The sequence below is a fragment of the Hyla sarda genome, chromosome 1, assembly GCF_029499605.1.
Source record: "Hyla sarda isolate aHylSar1 chromosome 1, aHylSar1.hap1, whole genome shotgun sequence".
NCBI classification, from domain to species: Eukaryota; Metazoa; Chordata; class Amphibia; order Anura; family Hylidae; genus Hyla; species Hyla sarda.
Window position 1 is genome coordinate 3,018,763 of NC_079189.1, and position 11,824 is coordinate 3,030,586.

At 45.5% G+C, this 11,824-nt stretch overlaps 2 protein-coding genes across 2 annotated transcripts in view; one reads left to right on the forward strand and one right to left on the reverse strand.

Annotated features, from left to right (window-relative positions):
* LOC130305034 (zinc finger protein 850-like) overlaps positions 1-11,824 on the reverse strand; it is a 201,202-nt gene that overhangs the window by 161,633 nt on the left and 27,745 nt on the right. The window lies entirely within an intron of this gene.
* LOC130288346 (gastrula zinc finger protein XlCGF17.1-like) overlaps positions 3,610-11,824 on the forward strand; it is a 13,618-nt gene continuing 5,403 nt past the window's right edge. Inside the window, exon 1 of the mRNA XM_056537428.1 lies at positions 3,610-3,699. The gene's annotated coding sequence lies outside the window, so the exon portion shown is untranslated. The remainder of the gene's footprint in view (positions 3,700-11,824) is intronic.

The window sequence follows — 11,824 nt, forward strand, 5'->3', positions numbered from 1 at the left end:
CACCCAGCTTTATATACCGCCCGCCACCCAGCTTTATATACCGCCCGCCACCCAGCTTTATATACTTTATATACTGCCCGCCACCCAGCTCTTATATGCTCCCGGCCACCCAGCTTTATGTACTGCCTGCCACCCAGCTTTATATACGGCCTGCCACCCAGCGCTATGTACTGTATGCTATCCAGCTTTCCCAGTGTCCTGTATACAATATTTGTTTGGTGCAGTAGCCATATTGGAGATATGAAAGGAAGTAGCAGATGTCATTCTGTCCTTCAAGAATCTTAGTGATGTTCAAAGAAGTTCCCCAGCTTGCAAATCTATGGCAGGGGGCGTGACGACCACCACGCCCCCTCCCATAGACTTGTATTGAGGGGGCGGGCCATGACGTAACGATGCTCCGGCCCCTGTATCGCCCGTCATTACCCACAGAGCGAACTCGCTCTGTCCAGTAATGATAGCGCGGTGCCGCAGCGGCGATCCCAGGGGTCCCCAGCAGCGGGACCCCGGCGATCTGACATCTCATCCCCTATCCTTAGGATAGGAGATAAGATGTCTAGGGGCAGAGTACCCCTTTAAGCTAACAATCGAGTTTACAAGTTTTTATAGCCTTAGCTGATTGGCAGCAGGTTTTCGTATGGTTTACAGTTTCAGTCTTGAACTATTGACCCTCCATTCCCTTCACTTATACAAGTGTCTCTAATCCTGCAAAAAACATATTTACTATCCCCAACTTCTCTCCTCTTCTCTCCTGACGTCTTCTCCTGGTCCTCATGTTCCCAGATTTATATCAACCTTCTAGAAAGTTCTCGTATCTGGTGAATTGGGGGAGAGGTTTATAATGTCATTGGCTACAAAGCTCATTTCTGGTGTCCACCAATCACATCCATTCCCTTATTATTCTTATTCATCCAAATCACATGGGGGAGGGGTTCAATAGCTAAAATATTATGGGGGATAATGGGCAGCGCTGCCCGGGACAGGTTCAGGTCACATCTACTGGAGATTATCTCATCTCTATTCTTTATGTCTTTCCTGATGAGTTTTGTTCTTTAGACCTTTCACCATTGTTGTCTCCATCTACATTTCCACCATTGTTGTCCCCCATCTACATTTCCACCATTGTTGTCTCCATCTACATTTCCACCATTGTTGTCCCCATCTACATTTCCACCATTGTTGTCCCCATCTACATTTCCACCATTGTTGTCTCCCCATCTACATTTCCACCATTGTTGTCCCCCATCTACATTTCCACCATTGTTGTCCCCATCTACATTTCCACCATTGTTGTCCCCATCTACATTTCCACCATTGTTGTCCCCATCTACATTTCCACCATTGTTGTCTCCATCTACATTTCCACCATTGTTGTCCCCCCATCTACATTTCCACCATTGTTGTCCCCCATCTACATTTCCACCATTGTTGTCCCCCATCTACATTTCCACCATTGTTGTCCCCCCCATCTACATTTCCACCATTGTTGTCCCCATCTACATTTCCACCATTGTTGTCCCCCATCTACATTTCCACCATTGTTGTCCCCCATCTACATTTCCACCATTGTTGTCCCCATCTACATTTCCACCATTGTTGTCCCCACATCTACATTTTCACCATTGTTGTCCCCATCTACATTTTCACCATTGTTGTCCCCATCTACATTTCCGCTATTGTTGTCCCCCATCTACATTTCCGCCATTGTTGTCCCCATCTACATTTCCGCCATTGTTGTCCCCCCATCTACATTTCCACCATTGTTGTCCCCCCATCTACATTTTCACCATTGTTGTCCCCATCTACATTTCCGCTATTGTTGTCCCCATCTACATTTCCGCCATTGTTGTCCCCCCATCTACATTTTCACCATTGTTGTCCCCATCTACATTTTCACCATTGTTGTCCCCATCTACATTTCCACCATTGTTGTCCCCCCATCTACATTTCCTCCATTGTTGTCCCCATCTACATTTCCACCATTGTTGTCCCCCCATCTACATTTCCACCATTGTTGTCCCCCCATCTACATTTCCACCATTGTTGTCCCCATCTACATTTCCACCATTGTTGTCCCCATCTACATTTCCACCATTGTTGTCCCCCATCTACATTTCCACCATTGTTGTCCCCATCTACATTTCCACCATTGTTGTCCCCATCTACATTTCCACCATTGTTGTCCCCATCTACATTTCCACCATTGTTGTCCCCCATCTACATTTCCACCATTGTTGTCCCCCATCTACATTTCCACCATTGTTGTCCCCATCTACATTTCCACCATTGTTGTCCCCATCTACATTTCCACCATTGTTGTCCCCCATCTACATTTCCACCATCGTTGTCCCCATCTACATTTCCACCATTGTTGTCCCCCATCTACATTTCCACCATTGTTGTCCCCCATCTACATTTCCACCATTGTTGTCCCCCATCTACATTTCCACCATTGTTGTCCCCCATCTACATTTCCACCATTGTTGTCCCTCATCTACATTTCCACCATTGTTGGCCCCCCATCTACATTTCCACCATTGTTGTCCCCCATCTACATTTCCACCATTGTTGTCCCCCATCTACATTTCCACCATTGTTGTCCCCCATCTTTGGAGCCGCTCTATGTTATCGATGTCTTTTTGTAGGTGAGGTCTCCAGAACTGACCCCATTAGGACATCGCTGTCTATTATTCAGTGGAGGAGTTGGAGGACACAAGGATCTGTACCAGGACATAGTCATGATGGAGGATCACCGGCCCCTCACATCACAAGGTAAGAAGAGACATATATATAGATATCACTCTCACTACCTAATAACATAGAAATCTATCCAGCACTGATGTATTCATTCCCTGTGTGTTCCCTACAGATGGAATCATTGATAGAAATCCACCCGAGAGGTGTCCCCGCCCTCTGTATTCCCAGGACTGTCCAGAGGGAAGTGTCTCAGAGAACTATTCGGTAGGTGGCGCTAAAGTCTCCCCAAAATATGACCATAAAGAGATTGAGGAAAAGTTCTTTATTTTCTTGTTTGTTCAGGTTGAAGATCTGATGGATATTAAGGTTGAGGTTAAAGATGAACCAGAAGAGGAGACGGATTTTTGGGCCGATCAGCAGTGTAAGGAGGATTGTTTGTAAAAGAAAATCCTTTATCAAGAGTTGCATAGTTACTACAACACCCATCATCTGATCATCACATGGAATAATCTATTCATCGCTGTGTGTTCTCTACAGATGGAGTCATTGATAGAAATCCACCCGAGAGGTGTCCCCGCCCTCTGTATTCCCAGGACTGTCCAGAGGGAAATGTCCCAGAGAATTATCAGGTAGATGACCTTATAGTCTCCCCATAATATGACCATAAAGTGATTGATGTAAAGTTCTTTTTATTTATTTTTTACTTTTTTAAATTGTTTGTTTACTTTGAAAATCAGATTATTAAGGTTGAAGTTAAAGATGAAGCAGAAGAGGAGACGGATTTCGGGGCCAATCAGCAGCGTAAGGAGGGGGAGACTTTTTTTTACTGGTGGAGGGTCTCCTAGATACTACTACACCCATCATCTGATCATCACATGGAATAATCTATTCATTCCCTGTGTGTTCCCTACAGATGGAGTCATTGATAGAAATCCACCCGAGAGGTGTCCCCGCCCTCTGTATTCCCAGGACTGTCCAGAGGGAAATGTCCCAGAGAAGCATCAGGTAGATGAGGCTGATCCTATATCTCTATAGGGGGGTCCTGCAGTCATAGATGTGGGGGTAGATTTTGGGGGTCTCTGTTGCTCCTCCTGTCTGCTGTATTGTAGTGAATTGTTCTATATGTCACATCAGGGGGGAGATCTGACTAATAATAAAGTGGAGGATGAAGAAGAGAGGATGAGGGGCCATCACCCATGTATGAGGGGAGTGAAGGAGGAAATTCCAGGAGGTGTTACCCCAGGTATGTAATAATTCCAGGAGGTGTTGTCCCAGGTATGTAATAATTCCAGGAGGTGTTGTCCCAGGTATGTAATAATTCCAGGAGGTGTTGTCCCAGGTATGTAATAATTCCAGGAGGTGTTGTCCCGGGTAGGTAATCATTCCAGGAGGTGTTGTCCCGGGTAGGTAATAATTCCAGGAGGTGTTGTCCCGGGTAGGTAATAATTCCAGAAGGTGTTGTCCCGGGTATGGAATAATTCCAGGAGGTGTTGTCCCAGGTATGTAATAATTCCAGGAGGTGTTGTTCCAGGTAGGTAATAATTCCAGGAGGTGTTGTTTCCAGGAGGTGTTGTCCCAGGGATGTAATAATTCCAGGAGGTGTTGTCCCGGGTATGTAATATTTCCAGGAGGTGTTGTCCCAGGTATGTAATATTTCCAGGAGGTGTTTTTCCGGGTATGTAATATTTCCAGGAGGTGTTGTCCCAGGTATGACAACAAGTCACCGTATATAATAGGATTTTAGTGTACTCAAAACAGATTCACAGAAAAAACACTAAAACATTAAACTTTAATAATTATCCATTATAGATCCAGTGGCCAACACACAAAGAAAACTGGAAAAATAGAAAAAATATATATATATTGCTGCATACAGTCCCAATGATGGGTAATAAATGCAGTCTTACAAAAGATATAGTAAAAATACACTCAGAGTGTTGCTCAATCAGATAATATGGTATAATGAATACCTACCTAAAGGGTGGGTACAAAGGTAGGGAAAAGATGGGACAGGGTGCTATAGGGAAATGTATAGGCCAATTGGTGCGTGCGGCCACTACTTAACACTTACCCTATAACCACCCTACAGCTATTCCTGCCGCTAGGCGGAGTGAACGCCCTGATAAGGACGGCCCCGCTCCAGAACCTAAAGCTAGACCGTCCCTAGAGTGCCCTGATCTAACACAGAGGGGAAAGAGTCTCACGATCTCACTGGGGAGCCCTGTCTGGCTATAGGATAGGGATTGGATACCCCAGGCTATTTGTATTTATATACCCATCGGTGAGTAGTGGATACTCAGGTAGAGGATATGCGGGGTTACCACCTAGGTTACTCCTACAATGGGGGGTACTTATTTAATGTGGATGCGTCCTGCCACCTAATACTCTTGTATGGGAGATGGAGATATCATACAGAGGGATAGAAAAATATTGGTGTATAAGGGTGAGTACTCCACAAGTTGTAAAAAATATAATATACACAGGAATAGCAGAAAATATATATATATAGTTGGTCAGAGATTCGATCACTAATACCAAGCTGTCAATATCGCAGACAACCTCAAAACCACAATTGGCCTGATATCACTTATATAGCATCTGCATATTGTATAAGAATTAACTCACATATAAGAATTAACTCACATATAAGAATTAACTCACATATAAGAATTAACTCACATATAAGAATTAACTCACATATAAGAATTAACTCACATATAAGAATTAACTCACATATAGGAATTAACTCACATATAAGAATTAACTCACATATAAGAATTAACTCACATATAAGAATTAACTCACATATAAGAATTAACTCACATATAAGAATTAACTCACATATAGGAATTAACTCACATATAAGAATTAACTCACATATAAGAATTAACTCACTTATAAGAATTAACTCACATATAAGAATTAACTCACATATAAGAATTAACTCACATATAATTAACTCACATATAATTAACTCACATATAAGAATTAACTCACATATAATTAACTCACATATAATTAACTCACATATAAGAATTAACTCACATATAAGAATTAACTCACATATAAGAATTAACTCACATATAAGAATTAACTCACATATAAGAATTAACTCACATATAAGAATTAACTCACATATAATTAACTCACATATAATTAACTCACATATAGGAATTAACTCACATATAATTAACTCACATATAAGAATTAACTCACATATAATTAACTCACATATAAGAATTAACTCACATATAAGAATTAACTCACATATAAGAATTAACTCACATATATCCGTCTCTGTATGTAAATTAATCTCAGGTTTTAGCACATGACACAGAAAGTTAAAGCCAATATGCTCAGCCAAAAAGAAAATCCGATAGGTTCTCACATGTTGTATATAAAAGGAAAGCTGATACTTATCATATTCTGATTGAGGATATACTCTGGTGTAAAGTCCCAACGTGTTTCACGCCCCCCCCCGTTCATCAGGGGACAATCTGGGGGCAGTCAGGGTGGGAGACAATCCTGGATGGCCGATGGAGAGCAGGATATATGTGGACTGCTTGTAGCCATGCTGACATTCATCCAGTGTGTTTAGGTCCCTCCCTCTAATGGCCTATCCAATCAGCGTAGGTCTAATCTATTGGAGCTTACCTTCATAGGTGTGTGGAGTCTGCCGGCATTTACTGACCTCTCGCGCTCCAATGTCGCAGTGCGTGTACTTCCGGCATGTAATATCCGGAGGTGCGGTCTGTCATATAGCTCCGTACGCTTTGTGTTGCCATGGTGGAGGACGCGTTGCCATGGCGTCCCTCCATTCATGTGATCCGGACTCCCGGATCACATGACTTGATGACGTATCATCCCGGCGTGTGTTTAAAGATGCCTATCCTGAGGCCGGGGCAAGAGGGAGGTATTGTCATGTAAAGTTCGGCTGCAGTGAGGGGATTAACCCTATAAATCCCAAATGGTCCGGATGTCTTCCTAAAAAGGGGAAGTACCATCCACCTGGATTTAACTAAGGGATATGATTAACCCTGGGTGATCCAATGTGCAAAAGGAGCACTAGAATATAATTAACCCTAAGCAGCCCAATTTGCATCCGAAATCAACGGAACACTGAATATGCAGATAACATAATGTATATCTGTCAGCATGACATAGAAAAATTTGATATACATATATTTCCACACAAAATTAAACTCCGCCCCCATAGATCCAAAAAAGGAAAAAGTGGGGATGACATTAATTATACAATAGTGTATTGTTGATTAGATGATATAGTTGTAACAAGACACATATACGATAGAGATGAGACATGATAATCTCATAATGCTGTAAAATGACACCATTTCTAGTGTCTATAGAATTGACACTCCACTATGATCCTGTATAGATATACTAGAGAGGAAGAGTATGATCTCATCCCATCAACAGGTATCATCACTGTAATGAAACATGGTAAAGATGTGTAGACAAGGTGTATTCATAGCAACTGCTTGCAGGTGTATCCCAGTTCTGGGTGCCTAAATAAATGAGGAAAAGGACAGAACCTCGTTTAGCCCACTAGGGGCCACAGATCTAAATCTATAGATCCACAAGGTTTCTTTTTGTAGCAATCGTGTGTCCAAATTACCCCCTCGGGGGGACGGACGGATGACCTCTAGAGCTGCAAAGGAAATTACTCTTGGGTCACCACCATGGACCTCATGGATGTGTCTGGCTAGGGGGGTATCTCGACGGTGTGCAATATCGTTTATATGTTCGCACACCCTCCGTCGGAACTCCCTGATCGTTTTGCCTATATAGTCTTTGGGACAACTACATTGACACAGATAGACCAGACATCTAGTGCGGCAATTTACAAAATCCCTGATGGCAAATGACTCTCCGGTAGAGGAGCTGTAATTAATTTTTGTCTTACGCATAAAGGGACATGCTTTGCATCCACTGCATTTAAAATTCCCAGTGATGCGACGTTCCAGCCATGTCCCTGATGTTGAGGGACGGGTATAGTGGCTGTGGGTTAAACGATCCCCTAAATTCCTGCCCCTCCTGTATGTTACTAGGGGGCGATCTGTTATTACCTGTTCCAACAGGGGGTCCGCTTGTAAGATGGACCAATGTTTGGATAGAATTTTAAGGATGTCTGCTCTATTTGTGTCAAATGTACCTATGATACGGGTTGCCCCATCTGTCTTCTTTGATGGTGTAGGTACCAGTAAAGCGGTCCGGTCCTTGTCTCGTGCAAACTTAAAAGCCCCCCTCAGTACCTCTTGAGGGTACCCACGTTGTGTGAATCTATTACGTAGATTACTGGCCTCCCGATAGAAATCCTGAGTAGAACAGTTCCTACGTACCCGTAGGTACTGGCCTTTTGGGATTCCTCTTTTTAGAGCTGGGGGATGAAAACTGGTCCAGTGGAGCAGACTATTAGTTGCTGTGGTTTTCCTAAAGAGGGTAGACGATAGCCCTCCCTCATCATTTTTGCTAATTCTTACATCTAAGAAAGCCAGTGTGTTTGCATCAATCTCATGTGTGAACCGGAGACCCAGTATGTTCTTGTTAAGATGTTTCATGAAGGCCAAGAACATCTCATGCGTACCTGACCACAAGACGAAAATATCGTCTATGTACCTGGCCCATAGAATAATATTCTGGGTCCAGGTACATTCGTCCGGTGGGAAGACTATGGTGTCCTCCCACCAGCCCAGGAGGAGATTTGCATACGTGGGGGCACAAGGGCTCCCCATCGCGGTCCCCCTGAGCTGGTGGTAAGTCTTCCCATCGAATAGAAAATAGTTGTGGTTCAGAATGTACGACATGAGAGATAAAATAAACCGATTGTGTTGTCCCAGGTATGTAATAATTCCAGGAGGTGTTGTCCCAGGTATGTAATAATTCCAGGAGGTGTTGTCCCAGGTATGTAATAATTCCAGGAGGTGTTGTCCCGGGTATGTAATAATTCCAGGAGGTGTTGTCCCGGGTGTGTAATAATTCCAGGAGGTGTTGTCCCGGGTATGTAATAATTCCGGGAGGTGTTGTCCCGGGTATGTAATATTTCCGGGAGGTGTTGTCCCGGGTATGTAATATTTCCGGGAGGTGTTACCTCAGGTGTGTAATATTTCCAGGAGGTGTTACCCCAGGTATGTAGTAATGGATTACAGAGGGAATTCCGAGGTGTCTTCAGGGGAGGCTCCACCTTAGATCTACATGACATTAACCCTTCAGGCCCCAGTGATCCCCTGTGTTATGTATAGTCAGGACCTGAGGGAGGTGACTGTATATAGAGATCTCTCGGTGGTCCTCTATAGGTCCTGTAGACATGGGGTGGGGGGGTGGGGGGAGGGGATAGGATCTATATTAATCCTCTCAGGAGTGACAATATATGTACAATGATCTACAAAGTCTTCAGACTCTTTCACGTTTCTCACATTCTGTTGCTCCGGATGTTTTTCCTCCATCACAGGACGGTTGATCTTCTGGAAGTTTCCTCCGTCTGCACACAGGATCTTTGGGGCTCAGCCATAGGGACCATTGGGTTCTCGGTCTTTTCTCTTACCAAGACCCTTCTCCCCCGATTTTTTTGGTTTGGCGGCAGCTCTGGGAAGAGTCCTGGTTGTTCCTTTTTTCTTTCATGTAACAATTATGGAGGCCACTGAGCTCTTGGGAACTTTCAGTGCAGCAGATATTTTTTGTACCCTCCATCAAATCTGTGGCTCCATACAATCCTGTGTCTGAGCTCTATAGGTATTTCTTTCCACCTCATGGCTTGTTGATTTTTTTTTATTTGTTTTTTCTCCCGCAAATTAGTTTTTTTTAATGAAATTTTTTAAAGTAAAATAGATGATACATTGAACTGTCACCGCTCAGGGGTATATAGTACCAGCGATATGTAATGTCAGCTGTGAGACCTTTATACAGTGATCCCCCGACCTCAGAGGCCATCGCGTGGTGAAGGCAGCATCACCATATGATGCTTTTGTATGTCGGGGCCATCGCATAAACAGCTATCCTCCAGCGCAGACGGCTTCAGCTGCCCCCGGATAGCCGTTTACGGTGCCCCGTGTGCTCTGGTGAGTGTCACTCAACCGTTCCCAACGCTCCGGACCCTCCTCTTCAGGCTGTGCTGCATGACCTTCGCTCTCCTTCATCGTCATCACGTCGCCGCGCACGCCTTTCCGGCATCCAATAGGAGCGGCGCGCGCAGCAACGTGATGACGGTGATGGAGAGCGACGATCCAGGGCAGCGGTTATGGGACTCATGAGTACAGGGATCCCTCAACATACGATGGTAATCCGTTCCAAATGGACCATCGTTTGTTGAAACCATCGTATGTTGAGGGATCCGTGTAATGTAAAGTATAGGACAGTGGTCTACAACCTGCGGACCTCCAGATGTTGCAAAACTACAACTCCCAGCATGCCCGGACAGCCGTTGGCTGTCTGGGCATGCTGGGTGTTGTAGTTTTGCAACATCTGGAGGTCTGCAGGTTGAAGACCACTGTTAGAGGAAGTTGTACTCACCTGTCCCCGCCGCTCCGGACCGTCACCGCTGCCCTGGATGTCGCCGTCCATCGCTGTCGCCGCGTCCCCGGGGTGTCCCTGAGGCTCCGGACGTCTCTGCTTCTCAGGCATCCTCGCTCTCCGTTGCCGCCATCACGTCGCTACGCACGCCGCTCCTATTGGATGACGGGACGATGTGATGACGACGATGGAGAGCGCCGACGATGCAGGGGATCCTGAAGAGGACGCGCCGGAGCCCCGAGGACAGGTAAGTGATCGTCAGCGGACCACACGGGGCACCGTAAACGGCTATCCGGTGGAGGGTGAAACAGTCTGCGCTGGAGGATAGCCGTTTATGCGATGGCCCCGACATACAAAAGCATCGTATGGTGATGCTGCCTTCACCATGTGATGGACTCTGAGAGTGATCGTATGCTGAAATGATCGTATGTCGGGGCCATTGAAGGTTGGGGGGGGGGGGGGTCATTGTGTATATATATGGTATGTCGGGGCCATCGTAGGTCGGGGGGGGTCACTGTATATATATGGTATGTCGGGGCCATCGTAGGTCAGGGGGTCACTGTATATATATATATGGTATGTCGGGGCCATCGTAGGTCGGGGGGGTCACTGTATATATATGGTATGTCGGGGACATCGTAGGTCAGGGGGTCACTGTATATATATATATATGGTATGTCGGGGCCATCGTAGGTCGGGGGGGTCACTGTATATATATATGGTATGTCGGGGCCATCGTAGGTCGGGGGGGGTCACTGTATATATATATGGTATGTCGGGGCCATCGTAGGTCGGGGGGTCACTGTATATATATATATGGTATGTCGGGGCCATCGTAGGTCGGGGGGGTCATTGTATATATATGGTATGTCGGGGACATCGTAGGTCAGGGGGTCACTGTATATATATATATATGGTATGTCGGGGCCATCGTAGGTCGGGGGGTCACTGTATATATATATGGTATGTCGGGGACATCGTAGGTCAGGGGGTCACTGTATATATATGGTATGTCGGGGCCATCGTAGGTCGGGGGGTCACTATATATATATGGTATGTCGGGGCCATCGTAGGTCGGGGGGGGTCACTGTATATATATGGTATGTCGGGGCCATCGTAGGTCGGGGGGTCACTATATATATATGGTATGTCGGGGCCATCGTAGGTCGGGGGGTCACTGTATATATATATATATATGGTATGTCGGGCCATCGTAGGTCGGGGGGTCACTGTATATATATGGTATGTCGGGGCCATCGTAGGTCGGGGGGGTCACTGTATATATATGGTATGTCGGGGCCATCGTAGGTCGGGGGGTCACTGTATATATATGGTATGTCGGGGCCATCGTAGGTCGGGGGGGGTCACTGTATATATATGGTATGTCGGGGCCATTGTAGGTCGGGGGGGGTCACTGTCTATATATGGTATGTCGGGGTGATCGTAGGTCGGGGGGTCACTGTCTATATATGGTATGTCGGGGCCATCGTAGGTCGGGGGGGGGGTCGCTGTATATATATATGGTATGTCGGGGCCATCGTAGGTCGGGGGGGTCACTGTATATATATGGTAGGTCGGGGCCATTGTAGGTCGGGGGGGGTCA